The sequence below is a fragment of the Choristoneura fumiferana genome, chromosome 7 (assembly GCF_025370935.1).
Source record: "Choristoneura fumiferana chromosome 7, NRCan_CFum_1, whole genome shotgun sequence".
Classification (NCBI taxonomy): Eukaryota; Metazoa; Arthropoda; class Insecta; order Lepidoptera; family Tortricidae; genus Choristoneura; species Choristoneura fumiferana.
Window position 1 is genome coordinate 8,833,178 of NC_133478.1, and position 26,660 is coordinate 8,859,837.

The following is a 26,660-nucleotide window of genomic DNA, read 5'->3' on the forward strand; positions in this document are numbered from 1 at the left end:
GATCTCATCGCCCAATGCTAAGGCATATTTGTCGATCCAGCTAAAGATTGTGCGGTGTTTTGACTCTAAAACTCCGCCATCCGCAGTTAAGTGGATAATAAAACATGGAAGGTTGCTTTCATTAGCCAGGCTCGCGCGATATAAACCCGGTTAAGTGGAGTTTACATCGACGTACGTTGTTCAGTGGGACAAATAACTAGTTATTCAATTGTTTTTTTTTGTTGAGCTCCTTAAGATTTTTTGTAAATATTTATTAAAAATGTGTGACTAAAACACAGCTCATTTCAGGGTTATGGAATTTACTCCACCCTATTTAATAACAGAAGCTTGTTTGGCAATGGACGATTTGTTTCTGGCTAAAACTAAGCAAAAATATGTCTCATCATATGAAAGTTTTATAAAATGGCAATAGGAGAAAGAAATACACTTTTTCGGAAATCATAATGTACATTCTTTGTTGTTGTTTCCTGTTTCGATTTTTGGGAAAAGCACTTTATTCGCTTCGGCTGGAATAGCGGTTGCTGGATTCGTGTTATTAAACACACTCGCTAGCTTGTCGGTTTAAACCAATACTCAGCGAGCAATTGCCTATTTCCAAGCCAAGGTAATAATGTTTTATTCACAAATGCGGATTTCAAAAATAGATCGCTCAGATTTGATAATAAGATGGAATGTCAGTTGTGCTAGTAATTTCTGTTTAGTAATATAACAGTAAAATAAATGTTGCTTAACTCGATTCGAATTGCTACCGAACAGATATTGCACACGGTCTTTCCACCTGCAACTGGCCATTTTATATATCCTTATTCGATTTTGTTTAGTTCATCCACATGAAAAATTAACAAGTTGTAACCCATGTGTGAAATACTCTTAATATGGCTCCACCAACTCCTAATGTAACCTTCACTTTATGACTGTTATAAAATTTCAAATTTTGCCACTCAGCGTTGTTAGATCATTGTACCTTTTGTTTGTTGGATGGAAACGGAGCAGCCTATATATGTATATCTTTATCGGCCTATTGGAAATTAACTTTTGTCATTAGTTAAGATAAAACAGATTTCATAAACCTGAGCTATAAACAAAATCCGGCTGTCTATCACTGGCCAGAGAAATGTATTGAGTAACCTTTTTACTTGATTTAAAAAGAAAATGAAAATTATTGTCAAAGTTTTGCATTGCGAACTTAGTTCCCCCGATTAATATATTTTTTTACATTTACTGGTATATTACTTTTATTCTTGTATGTAAATACATACATTCTGTAACGCCTAGATAAGTAAAAAATATTTCGAAAAAACAAGTAATACCTAAGACAAAATAATATTTGCGGGTTTTGATAATTTCTCTGATCTTTATGGTAGTAATTTTATGACTCCATAAGGCAACGCTATCTAAACTTTAATAACAACTTCACAATTATTTCACAAGTTATTCAGATTCCGCGATCTAGTTTCATTCTATGAATGTATTATTCCTTTTAAGACTACTTCCATCAATACTCGAGAAATAATTTGGTTGGCATGTTGTACATAATCATTGTGCCCAAAAATAACACAATAATTCATACGTTGACATGATAGCCGCATAAACTAATATTTGTGCGCTAGAAAGTTGGTGCCATAAAGAAGTTTGACATCGTATCTTGAATTATTGGCGGGACGAATAAAAAACTTTCCCATCCTGAAAGGCCGGAACTAGTTTTGTAACAGTTGTAAATGTATAACATACTCATAATAGGACTTGTGATATATCGGTGATGTTCATTTTTTTTAATTCATTATAGAAATAGAAATATAAATATATTTTATTTGCATTAAATGTTGTGGGTACAATTATGATGTTACACTTATTCTAGTTTCAAACATTTAAACTTATAAAAGTCATACAAATATTTTTTGTAGCATGCAATCTTTACAATAAACATGCCATTTTATATTCATTTGTGACCACTTTACACATTAGTAAATAAGTATAAATTGTGTCATTTTAAGTTGTATCTTTTTCTTCGTTTCATACAATTTTGTGTCTTAAAGAAATTTAAAACATACTTATGTAGGTATATTACATACTTATATTCCAAAGTGGCCACCATAACTTCCATAGTGATATTAGTTCCTGTCAAAGATTGAAGGCTGAGTTCTTAACTAGAATCTGGTAAAAATTTGATGCCTTATTGTTCGGTCTGTTCACATTTACCATAATTTGTTCCAGCAATCTACCCCACTTCCTAAATTAATTGGTTGAAGGATGCTTTGGTATAACTTTTGTCTGGGGTTATTGAAACTGAAAAAGTTTCGAAAAATCGTTTACATGGTGACTTAGGTATAATAAGTAGAATAATTTTGTTATATTTCTGAAACGTAGACTATTTCAGTATAGTTTAAATTATATTTAGAAAGCAATCAGTGGACAAACAGTACATTAGGACAAAATAGTATTCTGCCATTCGATGTCCCTTACGAAATGTTCCATTCACGACAAAACACTTAAAATGAGTGTCCAGCTTTTTGCAAACGCCACGTATCGTCATTTCAATTAAACTGTTACATGCCCTGCGAATCCTGCAATATACCACGTACCACAAGCCAATAAGTCTGTGTACAAGGCGGCAAGCATGTCTGCGGTCGACCGACATCCTTTGAGTCAGGTCGCAGATTGCAATGCAGGCATTGGCATTATTTAGCACTTTACGTAGAAGATGGAAATTGTAACTTCTTGGAAACTGGAGTAGATTGATTATTGAAGTGACTGAGTGGTTTGATTGATTGATTGATTGTTCTGTCAATCAATTTCATTCGTGTGCAGTTACAAAAATATATATACACAACCTTAACAAAGTCGTGTATACATTTTTTTGTAACTTTGACCGAATCGATCTCTTTGAGGTGACTGTAGGTACTGCCAAAGAACATCTTAGTAATCCATACTAATATTATAAATGCGAAAGTGTGTGTGTTTGTGGGTTTGTGTGTATGTTTGTCCGTCTTTCACGTCGAAACGGAGCGATGGATCGACGTATTTTTTTATGTGGAGATAGTTGATGGTTCGAAGAGTGACATAGGCAGCTGTTTGTCTCTTTCTAACCCCCCCATCCCCCAAAAATAGGGGGTGGTGGAATAGTTTGTATGGAGCTTTCCGCAGTTTTTAAGGTAGAAAGCTAAACATGAGTTTGTTTGTTTGTTACGCTTTCACGCCTAACTACTGCACCGATTCCTATGAAATTTTGCAAACGTCATATTGGAAGTCCAGAATAAATAGTAGGATATTTTTTATCCCGAAAAAAAATTGCCGTTCCCAAGGGATGACCAAAAGTTTGGTTTTGTATTCTAACCGCTGAGCTGACTCTCTACATAGAACTATGAATGCACATTACACAAACGTTTTTTAAATAATGTGTTAAAAAAGTATGCTTGCTTGCATTCTGGCTTGCATGCTTGCCTGTACGCTTGCTTGCAAATTTACATGCTCACTTTAATTACGTATGATTGAATGCATGCTTGCTTGCTTGCATGCTTGCTTGCATGACTACTTGCATGACTACTTGCATGCTTGCTTGCATGCTTGCTTGCATGCTTGCTTGCATGCTTGCTTGCATGCTTGCTTGCATGCTTGCTTGCATGCTTGCTTGCATGCTTGCTTGCATGCTTGAATGCAGCCTAGAAACAAAACAAGCTGAGATATGTGGTGCATAGGAGAAATTCGTGTCTGTACCCCTGTCCAGTGGTGGTATAGCGGTATAGCACGTGGCACTGAATGCCGAGGACCTGGGTTCGATTCCCAGCGCTGGTCTATTTTTCTGTTTATTCTGTGCACCTATGTTTCAGTTTGTATTTTCGATTTAGATAAGAGTTTTTTGCTTTCAACCAAATTCTTGCCTGTATGTTTTTCTGTTACAGAAGGAGTGAGAGGAACCCCAATTTATTTAATAATAGTTAAGGCAAGGTTTACAGCATAATGAATCCGAATCAAATTACGTTGAAATTTCCGTCATAAAAGGATTGTAATGTAGTCATACGTAGGTATGACGTTTATGTATGCAATAGCGGAGTTTAGTGGCGTCATGAGCTCGTTGCGGCTGCGTAGCGATTATAAAACAAACTGCCGTGAGCTTAGACTTTTACGACAGCAATTCCGCCTAGCAATCCCAACCGCTCTGTAATTCAATGAAATCGTCCCTAACTGTCACGACAACCGTCGAAAGCCGCCAACAAATACGATAACAATTGAAATCTAAATTGCATCGCATTTTTAAAAAAGCAATCCCTTTTCTGTCTAGCTGACTCGATAATTGCTTGTGATAATTGGATTTCCGGTCATAAAAATGTAAAAATTGTGCGGTTTCTGAGACGCCCTTTCCCGCCAGCTTTCAGGGGGTCGCTTATTTATATGCTAATGCCGAGCTCTAGAAATGCCACGCACGACCAAGGCGTCGGTGCACCTGTAGGTACAATTACAAGAACAACATTCTCCCCTTGTGCATTTTCATGGAATTTTGTACATGAAAATTGAGCGAAATTTTAACACGTTACATACAACGTACAACACTTTATGAGCAGTATTTTCCACGTTGCCGCTTGTATAAATAATAATATCTTAAAAGCTTAAAATGGTGTTATATTTTGGTTACAACGTAGCGGAATTGGTATCAAAACACACAGTGGTACACTTGTGGGTACATTAATATTTTGTAGACTTTATGGAAAGTTATGAGTTAACTTTTACTGCATTAGCTTTTTAGAGTTCCGTACCCGAATGGGGACAAAAGGAACCCTATTAATGTCGCTATGTTATTCGTACAGCTGTCCGTCCATGTGTTCCTCTCTGTCCATCACAAGACTGGTATACAAGAACCGTAATAGATAGACATCAGCTGAAATTTTTACATACTTAATGTGTATTTTTACTTTCGCTACTACAACAAATAAAAAGGGGTTTATTACCGATGTGGAACAAATACCTAAGTAATAACTACCCATATTTGTTCAAGAATAATAGATACCTATATACCTACTATGACATATAAACGATGAATAAACCAATGTTGTTATTATTAATGCAGGAACTATTTCAAATCTATCTCTACTCTCCAAACGCGTCCGAGATTGCAGAGTAGCTAGGCTGAAATTCATACTTACATGTCGATATATACGCCAATTAACGCCTGCTTTTACTAAAACAACAATTATTACTTCAATACCTAATTAATAATTCTGATCATAACATATCTATCTCATTTCAGCTTCGTAAATACATTATTTCCCACGTACGTACGTTGCACGTACCCTACAAACATCCGAACCGCCTTACGTTTGCCAATACGCTCGCAACGCTCGCCGTGGGTGTATTCGCTACGCTCTCGACATTCGTAAACAGAAAGTCTCGCACCTTTAATGCCATTATCAGTAGTGCCATTTCTGTTGTTGGTGTTTCTACCCTAGGGCATTAGTATTCATGGAGTCAGTCGATTGAGAAAAGAATTTTCGCGCCCCGGTCCGATCTTGACGAGGGAATGGACTGAGTGGTTGCCATTTTCTTTTCCCTTTTATTTTTTCTCCAACAACTTAATGGAGTCGTAAAGAATGGGCTGGCATTTCATTATAATGTATTAACTTTATCCGGGCTGGGTGTGCATAATTACATGTTTTTGCGGCGCTACGTCTAAATAACGCGTTTGCGTCAACTTAATTTGTAACGTTTCTACATCATAATTTTTGTATTATTTTATTTTCAAGACAGATGGCGACGGCGGGGTAGGCCCAGACGGCGGTGGCGGGAAGACCTGGACATATTTCTCGACGACTGGCCTCAGGCTGCTTTGGATCGAGAGAAATGGAGCACATGGGGGGAGGCCTTTGCCCAGCAGTAGGACATCAATCCAGGCTAGATAATAATTAATTTTTAAGCGATTAAATGTTGTTAAAATGTATCAATTAATTCACACTTTTTCTTTTCAACTCCACGTCACACAATTAATTAACCTACAATGTTAATTGCCTAAAGAATTAAATACCTATAATTTCAAGTAAACTTTGCTAAGAATTAGCTGCGTCGAAGCAAATTTGGCGTACAAATTACGTTTTTAGAGGAGATTAAAGCTATGACTCATGCGTCTACGAATGAATCACTGGAATTTCCTCATTGTTAAGTGCTTCTAAAATAAATTACAAACCATTCTTGAAGATTACTCCGACAACTTAAAAAAGGGGTTGCGTAAATTTACATTTGAAATAATTTAAAGTAAAAAAATTGGTTCAGCGGACACATTCCTTACTTAGCGTAGCGTAAGGAAAGACGAGAATTTATCTAAGGCAAATCTCATTGTTCCCTGAGACGTGAGCGGAACTTGCAAGTAAGACAAATTTCCATCGACTTGATTAAAGTTGTCGGATAAAGAATGCGAGAGATGCAATTTGCCGCAAGTGGCAAATATACATAACTTGGGCGGCTCGTATATGATTTGGTTATAAGTAATCTTGGAGGCAATAAGGGTGCCAAATGTTTCCTTTTTTACCCTACTGCTCGGAGGATGGTTATGTTTTTCGAGCATACATAATAATGTATGCATGTCTGTATATCTATTTCTCTCTGCGCAGCCTGGCTTCAGAGTTTTCAACAAATATGAGGTTTGTTTGTTACGCTCACACACTTAAAGCGCTCGGACCAATCGAGATGAAATTTGTTATGGTATGGTAGAACCAGTGAAATACGGATACAAAATTCAGATCTATTGTCAAGAAGACATTAATACCTATGTAAGGCGTATTATAAAGTTAATGATTATATCATGGACAGGGATATTTGGAAATAATTCCGATCCACATTGGCGATCCCTTCAAATAGCGAACCTACTGTGTAAAAAATAAAGTTGTGTTAAATACTTGTGTTTGCGTGTGAGCCTTGGGGAGGCCTATGTCCAGCAGTGGACGTCTTTCGGCTGACATGATGATGATGATGATGAAATACTTGTGATGTATAGATATCATTTAATAATATTGTAAATCTGTTTTAAAAAATATATACCTACCTCGTTGAGTTTCTTCCCGGATTCTTCTCAACAGAGGTTTTTCCGAACCAGTGGTAGATTTTTTTTGACATTCATAGGTAAGGTCCGACCGAGACTGCTTTTTTAATCTCGGCTAAGTAAATCGATTTTGTAAATAAAACATACATTTAAAATTATTGTGATTATATTTTATATCAAAATCATTTAAAAATAATAAATGGAAGTAAAAACAACTAAAATAGGCACTGTAATACTATTTTTAATTATACCATGGCCATACCATTTTACCATGGGCGTCTCGTTGTGAGTGATAACAAACTGCAGGGCTACTATGAAACTCGAAGTTCGTATCGTACCGTCCCTCTCGCTCTTGTATTAAATAGTATAAGTGTCAGAGGGACCGCACGGCACGAACTTAGAGTTTCGTAGTAGCCCTGCTGGCGTCGCTGCCGCGTCCAGTGTTGCCGCTTCATAATTGTCAAAATTACTAAAATTACCGTCGGAAGTGATAAGCTTTATTAACTTGCCATAAATGGTTTATTTTAATATATAAGATAAAGTAACTTAAACACCTGTGAATGTTTATAAAACAATGCAAAATGTTGAGCAAAAATAAAATATGAATAAAATAGATTGTTAAAAGAAATTCAATCGGTAACGCATCAGGGCATCACTATTTTAATTAGTACTCGAGCTGTCAAAAGTTAAATAAACGATTGGAACAATGAGGGCTATCGCGTATGAATTCGCCACTAGAGGCGCTAGTGTAGCGTGAGGTCTCCGAAATGTCAAATCTCATAGTTTTTGGGTGAGCTACGCGGGTTTATTTATAATTAGAACATTTTTGTGAATATTTTGCATTACCTGAAATTAATTATGGCAAATATGCGTTACGGGGCAATGAATGTCTGTGTTTTGAGACAGTTTTGTCTTTCGGAAATTTTTGTCCTCCCTTTTTTTCCGAACAAAACGGGACTAAGCAACACTGTGGTGGCTGGATATTTTTATGGTACGGTTTTAAGGTGTTTTAAATATGATTTTAATCTAAACTTTGTTTTAACGCCCGTAATAACAGACTCCGAAAGCCACACTTAAAAACCTCACGCAACAGTGCGCCATCTAGTGAGACAAAAAACGATAGCCCTCATTACAGCGGGTGTTAGTGAGCAAGTATACCACACGCGCGAGCCCGGCTCGGGGCGGGCCGACCAATCAAAATCCCAAAGAAAGCTCGTGCCACCGCGAACACCGCGGTAAACCGCGCGCCAATATTTAAATTCAGTACCACCGTGGAGTCTCGATCGCGGCCGAGAATCTCGGCTGTTTTGGGCCGAGACCGAAACCGATATCTCGGCCCGATTTTTGGCCGAGATTTGTCGAAACCGAGACCGAGACCGAGATCTCGGTCGGACCATATTCATAAGTGCTTGTTATAGCCTAAATTGAATAAAGATATTTTGACTTTGACTTTGATTATAAGATAGTTCTATCCCCGAAAATTGTATAATTCCCACGGGCGCGCAATAAACAATTTTTTCGCATATAAAGTCACGAGCAACAGCTAGTATACAATAATTCTACTCTTAATACGAATGGTTATTTTATTTGTTACGCTTTCACGCTAAAAGTACTCGACCAATTGTAATGAAATTTGGTATGGAGATAGTTTGAGACTCTGAGAAAGACATAGAATTTATGTAGTTTCCGTGGATGCGGGGAACTACTATACAACATTGTCATTAAATATTTTCAAACATGAAGCATAGTTACCTACTATGCCGAAAAGTAACAATAACGAGTGCCACTAAAAAAGAAGGAGTTTAAAAACTAGTAAAAACTACTGAGAACGATGAAAACTAAATTATACCTAGAGCAATAATTTCACGGTCTACAATGTATATGCAGAAAAGTTGACCGAACAAATTGGATAAGTTATATTACACCACAATAAACTGACGTTATAACTGCAAAAACAAGGTGGCTCATGAAACAGCAAATTGTGGTTAAAACTTTGTTTCAACAATGTATATTACTTGTGTTTTGAAAATAATGTAAGTATAATAATGAAAGCTAGAAGATATCCACTACTGAATAAAGGCCTCTCCTTAGAACCCGGCAATGAACAACAACTCACTACTTGCATCTACCGATTGCCTACAACTCGCATGACGTCTTCAGTCCAGCTAATGGGACGCCTGCCAACGCTTCGTCTTCCGATTTGTGGTTGCCGCTAATTCAGTGAATTACTGTTATTTACATTAAATTAGTATATTTGTTACGGGTTGACCACTCTTAGTGAGCTCCCTATGTTACCCTTTACCCGTGATCATGCATGATGCATGCACCTGCATAACAATCAGAAGGTCATTAAACGTAATCAAGCTTTACATCTCGTAACTAATACATTTATTTAATACTAGCTGTTGCCCGCGACTCCGTCCGCGTAGAATTCGTTTATCTATGCAATTTGCCGGGATAATAACTACCCTATGTCCTTCCCTGAGACTCAAACTATCTGTATACCGAATTTCATCCATCAACTTCTTCAAACATCTTCATAAACTTTCACGTTTATAATATTAATATAGGATAGGATTTGTATTAAAAATCAAATTTTAACCCTGGGCCTGTCTAGAAAACACTACCCATCAAACTCTTATTTACGATTAACTTACTTGAGTTACACGAAAATCTACCAGATCTTGCAGTTTGTTTGTCGTGCACGTTCACCAAAATTCAGCAATTCTGCTACAAATATCAAAGTCATAGTATTATCATTGGCACGGAGCTTTGCAAAATGCTTTCACCCCAGTGTGTAGTCACGTCCAACAATAATAGCATCCATGTTCTTCCGAATGCAACACCGTTGATATTTCTAATCCACGAAATCCTTGGCACGCGCTAGTATGCAGATTACACATTCAAATAACGCATGCTAGTTGCCACAGACAACGTTTTCCAGAACTAACACTGTGTCTCGCTACTGCTACTCTACGACGCATAAGCACTATTTGGTCCTAAGGCAATAGTGACACGGTGTTCCTTCCACTCTCTACAGAAAAACGGACTGAGTATACTGGGATTTAGCCCAATTTCGGGGCTTATGCCTCTAACCGTTCACTTGCAGGTTTACATGCATCGACGCAGATTCCAACCTTTTGGGGGAGATTAAGAATTCTACAATAAAAACTAAATTACGATACGCTTGATAATTCGCTTAACGTAAAATTTAATACTTTTTACTATAATGTTGCCATCAATTTTCCTTTCAAAAGTCATGACATCAATGCGATGTTAAAAGGACGGAACGCAACTGCAGTCAAAGTTGGCAGTTGATGCATTGCTACAGAAAAGTTAAAGCAATACTTTATATCTGTGCACGAGTTCTAATTTTCAGCGAAGCACGCCAATGGAAAAGGGTGGAAGTTTGTTATTGATTGTTGTTTCGTGTTGAAATAAACGTAAGTATAGTAGGTACCTAGCTCAAGTTGGGCGAAAGTCAGTTCACGCAATTTAAATTATAAAATAACGATTAAGTATTAGATATGCGCCCACGAGAAACAGATTTATGCGTGTAAAATCCTTAATTCTCAACCACTAACACATGAGTGTTCTCCACGCCAATGAAGCTATGCTGTGGCAGCGACAATAAAATAAGTAGGTACCTACAATTCTCTTCCAATTTACATCCCCACAAAGCCAACATCACGTCAAAAGGCACCAAACATCAAACTATTGAAATAGCTTCAAAGAAACGGCGTCAAAATAAGGGATTGCGGGCACGTAGCAATAACGAACCGATTGAGTGACAGCCCCCAATGCAGTGGATGCAGGCCCTTTTAATAACGTTACCAGCCCCAACATGCGAGCTAATGTTGGAAAGGTTGCTTTATAATTTTGAGAGTTATGACAGGTTGAATAGACCAAGAGCAGACTACGAAATGAAAGAGAAGAAATTCGATGAGGGAGTCAGTTAAATCGTGTTTTTTTTTAAATATTTTTGCACAGTTGTAATTTTGAGGTTATTTCCACGCCTAAAAACCCTCCATTCACAAACACCGTATTGGCTGTTTAGGGGTTTCCAACGTAAATATAAAAAAAAACTTTAATCCCTAGAGAATAAAAATGAGCTTTAGTTTCGATATGCAGACTAAAGTAACATTTTAAGAGCATGAGAAATGAAAAATAAGTTGTAACAAGATAAAACGCTCTTTAAATAACACAAGGCTACTTTTATCCCGAAACACACGGGATTGGAATAAAATCTCGAAATCTCAACCTAAGTATAGTTTTTTTTATCTTTGTTAAAATTTGACAAAATTGCTTTATTTATTTACTTCAACTGCCAGATCTGGTGACGCATTCAGAGCCGCGGGTAAAGTCTACTTTGACATAAACTCAGTCTGTAGAAAACTTTCATTACATCATTACGCCGAGCTACAGAATACAAGTTATAACGTATTCTTCGCAAGGTAAATATTAGGCCGCGTTCACACTCGGCTTGTAATGGCGATCACGCAACGCGCGTTGAGTGACAGCGTGACAAGGCGGGGGAAATATTGCAGTTAGAGACGTGTATATATTCATGGAATATGTGTTTAACGTGGTTTATTATTTAAACTTTACTGTGAAAAACCAGAAAGAGATTTTCCAAACGCAGGTTAGTCATCAAGGTTTGCCAGAATAACCTCTAAAAATCAAAATGTACTGGTTGTATGAGAGGTTTAGTACTTTTTTCTGACCATTAGAACTTGGAGCTCAGTAAACTAGGTAAGTGATGAATATTTGTTTAATAGCATTATACATTTTAAGCATGTAAAAAAGGTGCTCAAAAATGTTCGAACTTTCGCGTTTGACAAAACAGTTGTGTTTAGATATACTCGTATTTGAGCATCTAAACAATCCTGGCGTTTATTAAGTACTGCTACTGTAAACAAATATATGCTCACATATATGCTATAGCAGTTAATACCTTCATAATATATTTTTGCCATAGGTCTCTACCTATAGGTACTAGTAGGTACTACGCCAAAAAAACTGCGTAAGTTTACGTCTGTTTTGCTTACAAACGAACATACGGGCCACCTAATCAGCAATTTCCGCCGCCTATGGACAGTCAGTGCGTTGCTGACTTTTTAGACAGGTAGCTACATCTTTAACTTAACACTCGCTCTCTCTTTACTCTTTCTAGACTTATGTACCAGTATTTTTTCTTTTAAAATTATGTAGGTATATTTTTAGAAATCAAAATGTGATCCAAATTTATTCATGTCATGTTTCTTAGCCGTATTATTGGACAGCCGAAACGCAACACGCAGGACAACAGCCCGAACGCACAATCACGATCGGTTGCGTATATAAATATCCCATTTTCAGAGCGCACATAAAAGCGGATCACATTAATTAACCGTGTATCTGGTCTCTGATTAAGAGTGCAGTAGCGGAACGAAGCCACGGGGTCAACTTTAATTGGCTCCGTGCTGTATTTTAGATGTGCGATACTGCCGGGGTTAATGAATAGTCCAACATGTGGACATTTGTTGTTCAAGTCAAGTGCTGTTCGCCGGCATATTAATCAGTGGTTTCTTAAAATTGCACAGATTCTTTAATAAACATTTATTGCATGAACAACGGCTCGTGCGTGCCAGACGTGCGAAAGGGGATTGAGATGATAAAACGCAAGAGTATAATCTAGATGGGGAGCCTAATTTCAGCCTGGTGAGGATACGCTCGTCTTCTCCATATAATCCTTCTTAGTGCTGAAACGTGGATCCTCAAAAGGGCTGATCATGGGCGCATTAACACATTCGAGACGTAGTGCTAGAGCAGAAGTACGAGTACGAATGTGTCAATTCTTCGTTAACTGGGAGTTACCGAAGGGTGATCTGCTTTTTCTAAGATCTTTGAATTTTTTCGTCGCATAATTAGAAAAAATAAGGGGAGCATTGAAAAACTTTTGGTGATATGGAAAGGTCAGGGGAAAAGACCAAAAGGAAAAAGAGCCTTATGCGATGAACATATCAGAATAACGACAACACAAACATAAACGTACGCGAAGCCATAGACCATTCCAAATACCGAAACACGACCTTCAGCAATTATGATTAGGACACAAGGAGAAGGAATTGCACGACATCTCAGATGGTTTGAAAACTTTTTTGTGAAATCACGTGTTGGCGATTCAAAGCTAAGAAGCTTTCAATAAATAACTAATTATCCTCAATTAAGTATGATTCAGCTTATAAATAAATGATGAGGCAGCAAGTTTATCTTATCATTGAATATTCTGAAAGTGAACAACAAAAAGACAGTAATTTGTACCCGAAAATTAAATTTTAACTGAAAACACTCGAAACGGTAAAGTACGCCTTTCGCCGGGTTGTGTATTTAACGCGGATGTGAATTTTGCCGCATCCGGCCAAAAATTAATGAGCTTTCTTCCGCTTACTTAATTAACTGCCGCGGCCTGAGCGAGTTTACAGTCTGAATAAATTAAAATTAATATTTTGCACTCGTTAAATGTCGCCTTTACGCTGGTATGATTTGTTAACACCCGCTTGTTCACTCAAAGTAATACAAAACTACAGAATAATACAAGGTGTCACAAAAATGTAAGACCGTTTGGTTCAAAGTCCAAATGAACGCCCCTGTAAATAAAATCTGTGACAATTTTCGAAGTCACGTATTTAAAGTAAACACGCAACTCTTTTCAATCAATAATTAAGTTGTTCTAGTTTAAATTCTGTAATCAAATCAAATGAGGCAACTCATTATTGTTTCCTACCTTTTTGCCTAAAAATAACAACTGGCCCAACTTACTAGCGTTCACGACGGACACTAATCATTCATCCCTATCACACTTAAATGAGTTAACACAGGTCAAAAAGGGATATACGAGTACGTCAGGGACAAAAACTAGTGTGCTTTCCGTAATAACTACGTGTCCCACTTGACATTGTATGCATGTCACTGTACCTCCCGATCTGCCCTCTCGTTTGATTACACGACCCTGTTAATACATCATTAGTCCAGTAATGTGCTCGCAATATTTTGACGTTAGCAAAATATAATATAGAGGCCATTAATCCATTGGATGGCCACGTGGCGTCGCGAATGCTTACACACCCGTCGAACGAGTGAAATATGGATGGAACCTCCCTTAGGCGTTGTTTACACAGACTGATACATAAGGGATTTGACTAGCTTGGGTGTAAGTTGTAGTGTGTTAGTGAGAATCCGCTTGCATCAGGCTTTGCTACGAGATAATATAATACTATGTACATATTTGCGTTAACGTTTAATCAAGAAAAAATATTATTTCTAAGTCATATTTATAATGAGTTCGCAATGGGAAAGTGTTACAAAGTTCTACCATTTGGGCAACTATTTTGGTATACATTTAAAATGATAAAATAAATTGTTATTATGTATGTATGTAAAACTATTGTACACAAAACACATAACAAAAAACAGATTGTAGTTAGAAACAGATTTAGACTAACGAACTTAACCCATAAAGGGATCTCCCAGGGGATCAAGGGATATTATAATGATTAAACAATTTTATGATACCTACTAGAATTACTATTATAAAAAGCGCATCAATAGAAACATCCAATCATACTCGTAGATGAAACACTTAATGTTTTCTTTGGCTTATTTACAAGTTCATACGTATTGCTTTCATGGATAAAAAATACAAAATTAAAATTGTTTTTTTTACTCGTATGTGCGCCGCCTTACGCCGTTTGTTACGACCCGACCGTCATATAAAGCCCGCTCATACATCGCGATAGGAAGAGGGTTAACGCTTGTTTAGCAGTTTATTCAACAATTATAACGACTTGTGCCGTGGGGGGGTTAAAGCATGGTGAGTGTTGCCCCAAAGTCGGGGAAAATTATTCCAGATTCTTATCGAAGTCAAATTTATCTATTTTTGTCCCCAAAATTACGAAATGTAGTGTTGTTTTGTTTTGCCCTCTTTGTACACAAAATAAACAGTCATGTCATCGTCTCACATACGTAAACGTTTTTCTTTTAGATAATCGGGTGAGTTTTTGTTTATAAAAGGATTATTATATATCATACATTTTATTTTGTTTTTGTCTGCCAAATTACGACGGCATCTATGAGAAATTGGTCCAAGTCATTTCTAATAAAATGGTAACTAGATATGCTATAGATTAGCTGTAACATTTATATCCATTTAATCACAGTAATGAGACATCCGTAAATTTTATTTGTCTTTATCTAAACCAAATAAACATTTTTGTAGCGTGACTAGAGAAAATTTATTAGTTAGCACGACGAAACGGCACCAGAGCGCCGCCGGAACGGGCAAATGATGTGCGTTTTCCGGTGCGGGACACTAAGGAAAAAAAAAGAAAATACCGTTTTCCCACGTAATGTCAGTCTGGCCAACCTAGAGGTATTATTGTATTCCATTCCCAAAGTAATTCTGTGGCCGTCAAAAATAATAAATTGCCCATTCCGGGCTTGCGACGACGCGGCAATTTTCTAGTTAGACTCGCCTTGTTTGTGATTATTGTAATGATTACGGGACTAATAAATTTATGGACTGGTTACGAGGCATGGCATTAAGACCTTATTATTGGGCTTTGTAAGAAATGTGCTACTTATTTGTAGTTATGGAGAATGTGTTAATTCTCAAAATATGGATAGGTGTTTCACTTATATTTTTACTTATTTCTAGCGATATGTAGAAAAGAAAGGAATGTTAGCGGAGATGGCATATGTGAAGAAGACATATAGGCATATGTGAGTGTGTGTGTGTGTGTGTGTGTGTGTGTGTGATCTCTATGTATATACCTGTGTTTTCTGTACTGCTTACTGTGTTGGTGTGCAATAAAGAGTTATTGTATTGTGAAGGTACTCAGAGGACATTGTGTTTATGATCTTTCCAATTGTTGTTTTGATAAAATAATCACCTTTTAAAAATAACATTTTATTAATGATAAACGTTATTATTCTGTGTTACATAGCCGTAGCTGTGGTATATAGCTAGTAGCGGTAAAGCGAGGTCGGAGCATAATTCATTTTACGCTGTTTATTTTTTTCTGAGTCATAGCAATAATCTTGTAAGAGAGATCGTGGTTGGTGTTATTTTTGGTTCTTGCGATATTTCTCCACTTGGCAACGATACACGGCGTTTTACAGCATGTCTCCTTAGAAATGAGTCTGTAATTTCACGAAGATATTACGAGTAATAATTAAATAATAGTAGATAATTTTATTTGTGAATGTTCCCTAGCATCTTTAGCGTTTGAAAACTGCTTGATTATTAAGGTTTCTGGATCCCGCGACGACCTCTTCTTTTTCTTCTTATAGTGCCACTTCATTACTGAAGGTTAGCAGCCATCATCCTGTTCATAGCCACTTTAGATACTAGCTGTTCCGACCGACGACCGCTTATATCCTTTTTACTGCGCACGCTTCGAAACTTGAAACTATCAAATTGGAACTCAAATCGGAAATCGAGATAAGCGTCAAATTAAAATCGATTGAGAACAATTACGTAATCGACGGCGGAGGGCTCGCAGTTTAATGAGTCCCGCTGTAAGACAAACTGTTGAGCTACTGGACACGGAGCTCCCTAGATGCAAAATTTCTAGATATGTGATAGGTAATTCAATTTATTCGCTTCTTGGTATTTTTTTGTTTAAAAAGTACATAGTAGAGATCTAGTAACAATCCTGCAGGGGCGTCGCAATAAACTAATTTTAATAAACGAACTGAAAAGACGACTGGATAGTCGAGTGGTTAGAAATCCTGACTATAAAGCTTGAAGTACCCTAGATCGATCCTCGATCGGGGCAGATATTTGTATGAATAATATAAATGTTTGTACCTAGAGATAAACATGTAAATTTAGAATTTTAAGGATTAAAATAACGTCATGTTGTTAAATGCAGGTTTTCGTCTGTGTTTACTGTATTCATATTGTATTGTCTGTTAACTATGCTTCCTCCAAAGGCATTATTTTAACCTTAACCACATTGCTAATTATCGAGTTATTTTTTCAATATTCAATCCAAAATTTTATTACCTACATTCGAATTTAGCCTGACTGTATCATCGTGCTACGCCGTAGAACTCGTAGACGTAGCGCTTTTAGAGTTGCACGCATCAACACAATCGCGATGTTTTTTGTAAAAAACATAGTTCAAGTTCAAAAGTTCAAGTACAAAGTTTTATTTGCTCGAATCATGGTACAAAAGATGTTACAAAAAATCAGTGTAGATCAACACAATTCAACATATATATTGGCATGCAAAATTTTGTAATCGGATCTAATAAATAATAATAATCATAATAATTCACATTTCATTAATTATCATTAATGTATATAGAAATAATGTCAGAATAGAATAGTACTCAATTAATAATCAAAAATAGTCAATTAATATTATAATACAAATTATTACTACATTTCCAAAAATTCAGCCATAGTATCAATTTTTTTCCCTTGAGCCAGAACCTCAGTAAATCGCATATAACTTTACTTATTATTTTGTATAACTTTCAATAAAATTATGTTGATTTATATCAGTCAAATTTAAAAAATAGCGTATAACTCAACTATTACTATTATCATAACTTTGTACACCAAATAGTCTCTGCATTAGCGCTAACAAAAACAAATGAACTTAAAACAAAATTAACCAACACAATTAAACAAATGACAATCGTTACGTAACTGCCCCTTCCAGTTGAACTAAAGGTCCGCTCAAACTGGACTCGAGCAAGTTTTAATTAAAGCGAATATCTCGCACGGGGCTGCGATGTGGACATTCCCTAATGGTGTTTAGCCGGGTATAATAAGCGCGGCGTGTAACTTGCGCGAGTATTTGAGTTGTGAACTAGAGATTGTCTTTAGATTTATTAGCGCTAATACTGGTCAAACAAATCAGATGATTGAAACGACAAATTTAATATGATTAAAATTTTCATTGTTGGTTACTACACTGTATTATTACTTAAGTGTCTATTAAACTAATACCTTGCGTGCGGATTCGAGTACATCACAATAGGTCTTTGTGGATTTTTAAGTCTGTGTTTTAGCAAAATAGCGTAATAATGGTTAGAAAAAGGTCTGATCTAAGATGTGGCACACTTGGCTAGCTAGCAAGCTACACTTGGTAGGTACAGTCAGCATCAAAAGTAGCTGGTTACTTTTATACTTTGTCGTTTTAAGGTCTCGTACTTAGCGCCATAAAGATTGGCAAATGTGTTAATGTGACAGAGTAAAACAATACCTCTCCTTGCAGTGGGGTAAAAAGTAATTAGTTACTTTTGATGCTGACCGTACAAAGGCATGCTCTCCGAACAATGACCAGCATGTGCCTTTATCTCTATTTTTAACCGACTTCAAAAAAGGAGGTTATCAATTTGGTTGTATTTTTTTTATGTTTGTTACCGCCGAAGTCCGTCAGTCATGAACCGATTTGACAATTTTTTTTTGGGTTCGTCTAGGAATGTCTACAATTAGCTCCCATAAGCACCAAATCAGGATCCGATGATTGGATCTTAAGGAAATCGAAGGAACTCTTCAAATGATGTAGTAAATTGAATATATTTAGTAGTAACTCATCGTTTGGTCAAGTGACTGATGATGAAGACCACAGTTGATCATCGGAGTTACTACTCAATTACAAGTATTTCATGGGTTGAATTTTAATTACTTTGACACAGTTGCTCAATTTATGCTCCTCGTAATGCATATGGTAAAACGGGTGGACTCCTCAATAACGAACGTCTCTGCATCGGAAAAAGCAATCTTTCGTAAAAGGTGACGAGCAGTTTATATTAAACTATTGTACTTTATTTACACTAAAAAGCGTGAAAAAAAATTTAGTAACAAAAAATCGAACCGACTACAAAAAACCATGAAAATTATTTTCATGGTTTTTTGTAAATGAAAATTATTTTCATGGTTTTTTGTAGTCGGTTCGATTTTTCAGTATCACAATCACAACGCTGTTTTCTAAATTCTTGTTATGTCGCATATATCACCAACAGCTGTCCTGGATCGGTATTTCACCTATCAGTATCCATCCATATCCATACCTCCATACTATATTATAAATGCGAAAGTGTGTGTGTTTGTATCTTTGTCCGTCTTTCACGTTTAAACGGAACGACGGATCGACGTGATTTTTGGCATAGAGATGGTTTATGGGCCAGAGAGTGACATATGCTACTTTTTATCCCGAAAAAATGCACAGTTTCCGAGGGAACTGCGCGCGATAACCGAATTCCACGCGGGCGACGCCGCGGGGAAAAGCTAGTATCAGTATATTTTTGCAGCCAAGCCCGAAAAAGAACATAACTCAATAAGTCTGAATTCAGATTTCAGAACCAAACGAAATCATTAAAAAATAACAATGTTAGAGGGCCAGAAAGTTCGAAGAATCAGAAGTCGGTGCCCGTCACGCTAAAGCCCTTCTCCCTCCCCCCTCGTCATTAAGAGTGGGCACGCAAAGGGAAATTATCCCCACTTAACCCTCCTGGAGGCGTTAACTGGCACCTCAGAGGAGAGCACTCGGCAGCGATTACTTTATTATAAAGATTGGAACACGAGGAAAACCTCGTGTTACTTTTTTAAAGGAAATTAAAAAAGATATGACGATATTAATAATTAAGCATGAAAAGATCCACTATTGTAGTACATGTGTAGGGACGAAAGTACGTCTCACTTTAGTTTAGTCCTGGAGTACATTTTTTGGGTTTCAAGAACCCTTATATTTTTGGCCATGTCTCTGTCTGTCTCGCTGTCTGTCCGTCCGCGGTTAAGCTAAGAGACCGTTAGTACTAGAAAGCTATAATTTGGCATCAATATACTACATATCAGTTAGGCCGAGAAAGTGGTAAAATAAAAAAAAAAAAAAAGTTTTGGTTACTCCCATAAGTACCTAGACGTAAAGGGGGGGGGTGATTTTTTTCTCGACTAACCCTATAGTGTGGGGTACCTATCGTAAAATAGGTATTTTAAAACCATCGGTGGGTTGCTAAGACGATTTTTCTATTCAGTGGCCTGTTTGCGAATTATTCAACTTTAAAGTGCAAATTTTCATTAAAATCGAGCCCCTCTAAAATCTAAACCGGTGGATGGAAAAATTTGAAAAAATTCAAGATGGTAGTAAGTATATCAAACTTTCAAGGAAAACTATAACAGCTAAGTTTGTAGTAGCTAATTATTAGTAGTTTTACTCTTAAATAGCAGCCTAAGGTATAAAACATACCTAAACTTGGAAGATTCCGTACACAACACAAGAAAAGTATTACTTGATTTTATTCGTAATGGCTACGAAACCCTTTTCTGGGCGTGTTCAACGTGCTCCTGGCCGGTTTTTTTAATTTAATTCAATTCGATTTCATAATGCAAGCCATTGAGAAAAGTACCTATTGTTATTTCTGTAGTAAATAAGTAATTTTATTTTTACATTCAAAAACGCAGTGCCGAAACTCAATTTGTTAATTATATCTACCTACTCATAATTGACAATATTTATGTCTAAATCAATTCTATACATATATAAGTCCAGAACTCCCAATTTATTGTACATTAAATCCTTAATTCCATAGTTATATTACAAATGCGAAAGAGAGTTTGCTTGTTTGTTTATTACGCATTCATGCTAAAAATACTCAACAGACCGTTACATAATTCGGTATGGAGATATTTGCGGACCTTGAGAACGATATACATTATGACAGTTTTTATCTCAGAAAATTGTTAGTTTCCGCGGACGCGCGTTGGACGATTTATTCGCAAAAGTAATCGCGGGCAACAGCTAGCTCTCATTCAATCCGAATTTCCCTTAACATATTTTTAAAATGACATTATTTTATAGACAAGAAAACGAAAAACATAAGCCAAATAATCAAGTACCTACCCGTGCTTACTCCGAGCAATCTATCTTCAAACAGCAACTCACCATGAAACGTAATAAACCTTTAATTTGGTCTCCTCAATTTGCGAACTCTAACGGCAATTGTTTTTCCGAATGAACGCCTCAAAATAACAATTCGTTAAGTTGCCCTTTCCACCCTCGTTCTATGTACCGCAGTATTGTGTGAGCGCTGATTGTACCAATCGAAAACTTTTCAAGAGGGTCCGACCTAGTATAATTAGTGTTCAATCGAGTACTTTCAACTCGATGTTGCTTAATGGAAGTCTAAAGTTATTCTCAGAAGTTTTTATTTACTACTAGCTTTTGCCCACGACTTCGTCTGCGAGAATTCGTTTATCGCGTGCCCTCGTTATCCGAGCGAACGTTTTGCTTTGAAAATATGTTTACCGTAACTAAGTAACCTTTTAAACCCCCAACGCAAAAATAGGGGTGTTATAAATTTGACGTAAAGGTTTGTCGTCTATCTATCTGTGGCATCGTAGATCTCAAACAGATTGGCCGATTTCGATACGATTTCCTTGCGTGAAAGCGAGTTTTTTTGCCGTAGTTCTTAACTATTTTTCATTACAATAGGTTTAGCCATTTTTGAGATATTGAACGTCGAAATGACAATGTCACGAGTTTTTGTAGGATAAAAAGTATCCTAATATTTATTCTGGTCTTTCATTACGATAACTGCAAAATCGTTTATAAGATGACGCGTAAAACCGGTTCAAACATACTGACTTTTGCATTTATTGAGTTGCTTAGTCGCAATGGATATCATTAAAATTATATTTAAACTCCAAATATACAAACTCCAACACTTTTGAGAATTTGGTCATGTAAGTATATTGAACTCTTTGTCTGCCAGACTAAGAAAAGAAAATTTATTTTTCTCACTTAGATAATTCGCGTTCTGATCCAATAGTTAATGAAACACTGCGAAATTGTTTCATTTAGTTATGACAAAGTCTAACCGTTCTGAGAACGCTCCAAATGAAATTAACACATTTGGACTGCAATCGACAAGCCGTATGCCTGCAAAGCACCACTGACCACGCGGTTTTGTCGTTATGTCAATGCTAATATTAGCCAATGGGAACACGCCAATCGATTGCTTCAATATGATTGTGCTGTTAATGTGACATTTTCATTGAAAATTCATCGGTCTATGGTAGAATGCTTTACTATATTTTTTACACAGCCGAAATGACTGTTACATAAGTTTTAAAGGATTTCAAAATTGTATGTCAAATCGTTTCAATAATAACATTGAACTATTTTTGAATAAATTCAATTCAAATAAGTTTTAATTTATAACTCAGCTTAAAACTTATAAATGTCAAAATTAATTGCCTATATTTTATGAACATGTTTTATGTATCTGAATACATTTTCAAAAAGCACATTATTTTACCTTTTTATACGTACTTATATGCCTTTGTGTTTCGTAGTGACACATCAATCAGTTACATTTATCGGTTTGTTTGCTTGTTTTTGGTTAGTCTCCATTTAACCATCATGAGCAGCCATGTAAGTAGCCTAGCGTCTTTTATTATGAACCTAGGACCAACTTACTGTATTGGTCTAAGAGCTAGCTACGGAAATATGTTTGCAATTTTTAGAGCAACGAAATCCCTGTCGTTAGTGTGCCAAAGTATCATTATTAATAAATCCGGGCGCCTGGCAGCTGTTCAGCGGTGGGTGTCACAGTGGTTGGGTATCAAAGAGGTTGTAAAATCAATTGAAGGCGTGCAACTTCTAGAGCTCTGCGCTTGGTGTGATATTATAGCTAATTATATATTTAATTCGATTATAACATTGCCATACGTTTTAATTGGGGAAAAGTAGTTCCAGGTGACGTTCAAGATGCACCGGAACTCTGTAATAAAACAGTATAACTACAAAAACAGTATATTGTATGGATGTGTCCGTTTTGTTACGAAGAATTCAATAATGGCATGTTATAGTCGAATTAAGTACATAATTAGCTATAATATCACACCAAACACAGAGCTCTATAAATTGCACGCCTTCAATTGATTTTACAACCCTTTTGATGCCCAACCACTGTTACACCCACCGCTGAACAGCTGCCAGGCGCCCGGATCTGTTAATAATGATACTATGGCACACTAACTAGATGGATTTCGTTGCTCTATAAATTGCAAACGTATACACGTAGCTAGCTCTCCGGCTATATAGCGTGACATGATACAGTCCACTTACTTTAGCCATGTACGTTTTTTAGCGTTGTTGTCCATTCGTCACACGTAGCGTCTCGGTATCGCCGTCACGTACTTTCGCGAGAAACTTTTATTACTTCACTTGCTAGTTAGACCGCAGAAGACTTCTAGACACAAAGACTATCTTTATCAAGGGCTGCAAATTCTAAGCTAACATTGACTAGTTGTAAGGTAATGTTACGCTGATGTGCTAACTTTTCCTTTCACACTGAGGCCCTGTGCCCACCTATCATTCTTGTATAACTTTTCGATACATTGTTCGTTATTGCAAATAACATGTATAATTGTTACTTTAAATTAACTAAAATAATTTCCTTGCTCATATGCGACCGTACGATAGCTAAGCTTATGCAAAATATGCGTGTTATCTATTACCACCACTAAACATGACGCGTTACGAACTCAACCAGAGCTCAATGTTCAGAGTAACACAACCGTTCACCATGCTACCAGTTGTTAAACTTGTTGTTGTTGTTGTTTAGTGGGTAGGCATCTCACTAAGCGGACCTATGATATCGCGATTTTTTTATTTTTTTTTTTTGATTATGAGACGCATACGAGCATGCGCGACAACTGAATGGAAATGCAGCATTCAAAGATCATCGTTTATCAGTGGACGTCTTCCAGCTGATAACGATACGATGTATATAAAAAAAATACTCTATCCAATATAAATGAAAAAATGCTACAAACTCCCACAAACCAATTTTAAGGGCTAAAGCAAAATTGAAACTTCGTATTCATTATGAATGACAAATGGAAACTGTCAATCACTTGCGAGTGCTGCAGCTAATGCTTGAAAAATTGGAGGGAGCCGAGTGTCGGCCGGCACGCAATTGTGACCACTTAGCATAATCTGGGCCTGAACAAGTTAGAATGTTTTCGTGATTATTGCCCCATTTGACATTTAATTAAACTGTGCGAAAGCAAACTTATACTCACTTTTTCCCTCACAAACTTTTCCCTCTGGCAACTGTCGTGTAGAATGATTCCGTTGTGGTTAGGAACACTTGGTAGCTTAGCGGTTTGACTAAGGCTCAAGCAGTGGGCCATTAGTTCTAACCCGGGCCTGCACAACAATTTCAAAATGTCACAATCACAATTTGAAAATCACATTGCTAATTTACCGTGAGCTTTTTGGTGAAGAAAACCATTGCCAGGATACTTACTCGCATACATACATCTGTAAAGCAGTTCAATTGTGTATGTGGAACTCCCACTTCGCACTGAGCCCACATGGGAACCATAACTCAAGCTTGATTCTGAGAAGAAGGTTGTATAGGCTGGAGATAGAAATACGTACCATCATCCTACTAGTCAAAACCCTGAAGCCAAGGAATTGCATTGATCACTTCAACGTTAAGAAACTAAATGCAAAGTATATACGGTGAAATGAAGTTTCTAACAGTATTAGAAAAAACTCGTCAAGCTTAAGCAGAGCAACAAATGGGGTTTTAATCTTGAGCAAATAGTCGGATTTATAATTAAATTCACACAGCTTACAGCTCCAAAACAATTAAAACGGGAAAGCAGCTATCGAGCCTTAGAACAATGATGGAATATACGGATTGCCAGTCTCCCCTAAGCTTCTGAGATATATCCTTTAATTACTCAGCGAAACTAATTACCGCATCGGATATTGCCGCGGATCCATACCGACCGATGAAAACACTTTACAAGATATAACTCGCGCTCATTAAAGATTTATGCGTACTTTATTGATAAACTTTCAAGAAGGGTTCCGCAGCTTTCCCCTTTATGCAGGAGCGAGTTTCAAGGAAGAGTTCATTTTCTTGTTATGGTTAATTTTCCTTTTTTTATGTTACAAGTTTAGCAGTTGCGGTTGGTTAAACTGGGTTGTATGTTAATTGGCTTTGTGTGGATATATTTCATGGTTATTTTACTACGTGGAACCGTTTCGACCGCAGCGCAGGCGAACCGTTGTTTGACGGCTTTACCGCACTGCGTTTTATTCGTGGCATTCGAAGAGTTTGCCACGCGGAATATTATGTTGTTGCAGACTCACACCTGTCCTCTGTACCTACCACACAATTTATATACTTGTTAACTTTCTCATGCAAAAAAACTAACAATTATGTAGAATTGTAGCACTTGTAACGTTTGCTGTATAGGGGCGTGTATGCAGCCAGATCAATTTTTTTCATAGGCTAAGGTAAGTCATATATCTAACTTACTAATGCTCAATAAATGATGCCTTGATCTCACCTCTATTATAAATTACATGTTTACTGGAATGATCACTCGATCGTCTATCTTAACTGGCATACATGGTGTGTTTGGCATTAAATTATGCTTTCTATTATAGCAAAGGTTTTACAAGCAGCAATTGACCTTGCATGCTTCGTTTAATTAACAGTTTTGGCACGACGGTTTAATAATTAATCAAGACCAGCAATAAATTCCGACCTCATACGAAATGTCAGTCTTGTTAATGATACCAACTCATTTCAAGTTAATGAATCTAGACTTTGGATTACCATTCTACATAATATTTTGAAATGTATATTAAACTGAATGCTTAATTGACGGGCCTGTTACACGACACGAGTCTCTGTTAAGTTCTTGACATTTTAATTGCCAAATGTCCATGACCTTTTTTAATTCCTACAAAATGAACAGATACGGTATCGTAGTTATCTAATACTTAAGATATAAGGACGTTGAGGTCAACAATTTATAACCGTCGTGATTAAGTCCCACGTGTGGTGATTATAAGTGAAAATAGTCAAAATTTAAAATATTATGGGGCTGTTTCACCATCCATTGATTAGTGTTAACTGACGATTAAATGTGATGCCGTCTCCGTCTATTCGAACAAAAAAAACAGAGACGGCATCACATTTAACCGTCAGTTAACACTAATCTCTCTCCTACCTAAGGTTAGCGACGAGTCCCCTTTATGACAGATTAACAAAGCTTTACATCGTGAGTCATTTAACTAGAGTTGCATTTTTGGAATCAAGATTTAATATTGAATTATATTTTATTTTGGATTCCTTAAGATTTTTTCATGAGGAAGTCCACATTTCGCTCTGATTTTTTCCGCCATAACCTTAGATGAATGATTGGTCTCGCGCGCTCGCTCGACTAGATACCGCGCTACCTAAAAACAAAAGGTTCGTGAATGCGGCAACTCAATATTGTAGTGTGTGTAAGAACGGTGTAAGACAATTTGCAAGGATGCTAGTGTGCGTGACGAATTGTGTTGCCAGCTGCTCCACTGTTACCCGAATTATTGGGAAAATAAATTATTGAGATTAATAAATTATTTATTATTTGGTTTATTAAGTTACTGGTTACAAAATGTATCTTGGGAAATACTTAGAAATTAAGAAGTAATTAAGAGTGAATGTATTAATATGTTTGTGTATAGGTTAGACGTAGGTCAATGATCAGGCCTCACTTTTAATTAAAAAATATATATATTTAAGGACATTCAATATTTACAAATTATTACTAAAAATTCATGGA